The 2,560-nt window shown below is 36.4% G+C and overlaps 1 pseudogene; it reads right to left on the bottom strand.

Moving 5' to 3' along the window:
• Nucleotides 1-534: 534 nt before the first annotated feature.
• LOC137616262 (uncharacterized) overlaps nucleotides 535-2,560 on the bottom strand; it is a 58,997-nt pseudogene continuing 56,971 nt past the window's right edge.

Genomic DNA, 2,560 nt, shown 5'->3' with positions numbered 1-2,560 from the left:
TCTTTCATACACCACACTGCTAAAGATTTTCCTTGAAAAAAGGGTAAACATCCTGGAATAAATGTTGCCAGGTATTTACCCGTTTTGAAGACAGATATAATGACGTAAAGGAGTGAAATTACGGTCACCAGCTATACTAGTAAAATATAATAGCAAAGTAGGATAAAGATTACGGTCGCCTATATTTTACTGTAATATGGCTGAGAACAGTATATTTCACAGAGAATTCCCGATTAAAATTACGGTTTTTTTTTTTAAACAGTGCAGTTGATTTTTTAATTTTTTTTTTTTTAATATTTTTTTTTCGTTCTCATCTTGATATTTTTTTGTGAATGTAGATTTTTTTATGTATATTGCATAGGATATTTATGGATGATTTTTTTTTGTTTTTTGTTACGGTATTTTCAAGTTTAAACTTTATTTAATTTTCGAGAAATGCGTAACCAAGCAATAGCAATAATTGGTATAAGTTGTTTACACACCGCTCTTTAACATGAAATATTCAAGTTCCTATGTCTTGGTTTCCTATCTTATCTATATGAATTCAACACTAAGAATGAAGTCTATTATAGTCCTCATGAAACTGGTCCTCTCTTCTTCTTCTTCTTCTTCTTCTTCTTCTTCTTCTTCTTCTTCTAACGTGCCTTTTCCCCATTTATATGGGGTAAGCACGGTATCCTTCTTTTTGAAGGACTTTGCTCTGCCATTGGGGTAGACCGTAGTCCCAATCGGCTGCCCTGCCTGGCATTGCATAGACCCCGGTAGCGTATCTTCCTGCGTTGAACTCTCAGTTCACACACCTTTAATGTGAAAGTATCAGTAACCAATTAGAAGAAGGTTCATTGATTTATTGATTCTAGAATAGGTAACGTGGCAACTGCTATGTTGCCACCACGATGTCATCATCCGCGGTGATGTTGCGTAAACAAAAGCGCCTCGCTGGTTGTCGATCTTATATTGTGGGAGATCTCTCGAGCTCTGAAGTATCTTGGAAATAATCACTCTGAAGAGCTTTCCTACTTCAAATATCAGCTGTTTTATAGAAAACTTGATTCTTCCCCGAGATTTTATTATTTGTTCGTCATCGATTTAATAACTGGTTTAATTATCTATGCCAACGAAGTTGGGAAGAGGTTAAATTTTTGCCCCTGTTTGTCCGTTTGTTAGTTTGTTTGTGAACAACCTCCTGGCCACAATTTTACTCATAGATTAGTGAAAGTTTCAGGGATTAATTTTTATGTTGAGAAGTGGAAGTCATTCAATTTTGAAAGTCCTAGATCAAAGGTCAAGGTCAAGGTCGAGCAAAAGGTCGACTGAATTAACCCTAACCTTAACCCCAAGTTTACACATGGTTGTCACTCAGACTTCAAATGCGCCTACGGTCTAAATTGATTCAGGGAAAGGCAAGCTAGTTTCGAAAAATAAGCTGCCGTGGCGGTGATCTGCGATGGTATCCGAGTACTTTTTTAGTTTGTATATTGTCTTCAGGAAATAAGTTATTTCTATTCTTCGGTTAATCGTATGTATTTTTAGTTTGACTTATAACTCTTGACCTTAGACCTTGACCTTCCTAAATTTAATCATTTCCAGATATTTGCATAACAGTTAATCGCTGCAAGTTTCATTACGATTAAGATTATTGCCAGGAAGCTGTTCGCAAACAAACACATACATTACTGATATAATTTATTGTAGAACTTGATATAAACTGCTCTTGATATGCGTCTGTGGATGGTGTGCAGTGACTTGCTTTCTTTAATTTCGTCCCAGGTATTACAACTGTGAACAAATACTTCGCTCTTTTGGTTCTCTTAAAGCTTGTGTCGGTTCAGTTAGGTCTTGAAATATAGTTAGCATATATGGTCTGAAAATATTAATACTCATTTTTGTAGTGACAGTGTTACTCCTTGCTATTTTTACTTCCGCCAACGAAGTTGGACGGAGGTTAAGTTTCTCCCCCGTTTGTGTGTGTGTGTGTGTGTGTGTGTGTTTTTGTGAATAGCTTCCTGGCCACAATTTCAATCATATAGTAATGAAATTTGCAGGGATTAACTGTTATGTGAAAAAGCTGGAAATAGCTAAATTTTGGAAGGTCAAAATCAAAGGTTAAGGTCATGGTCAAGCAAAATTTCCAATTCACGTAATCAGCTATAAATTAGGACATCGCTGTTACAGAGACTTCAAAATTGGTTCATATTTGAGCGTATGAAAATCCACGCCAATCAATACAAGTTAAGATCAAAGGTCAAGGTCGAACAAAAAGTCGAGAAATAAGTTGCCGTGACGGAGGTCTTTGCTCTACCGAATGCCCCTCTATTTCTATTTGGTTTCTTCATAGATCTCTTCATTATTTTCAAATCGTAATAGACATTGTTTTCTAAATTTTCTTTTTTCAGAATTGCAAATGTCACTGTGCCCAATGGCACAGAGAAAGTTAATGATTATCTGTAGTGGTTGAATATAAATATCCAGAACCTTCTGCGCATGCGCCGACCCCCCACAATGATTTTGAAGCCATTAACGTCACTTCCTGATTGACGATGGCTCTATCGGGATCCTT

This window comes from Palaemon carinicauda, chromosome 22 (genome assembly GCF_036898095.1).
Source record: "Palaemon carinicauda isolate YSFRI2023 chromosome 22, ASM3689809v2, whole genome shotgun sequence".
Taxonomy (NCBI): domain Eukaryota; kingdom Metazoa; phylum Arthropoda; class Malacostraca; order Decapoda; family Palaemonidae; genus Palaemon; species Palaemon carinicauda.
The sequence above is the reverse complement of the archived record's forward strand: the minus strand, read 5'-3'. Positions and strand labels throughout refer to the sequence as shown.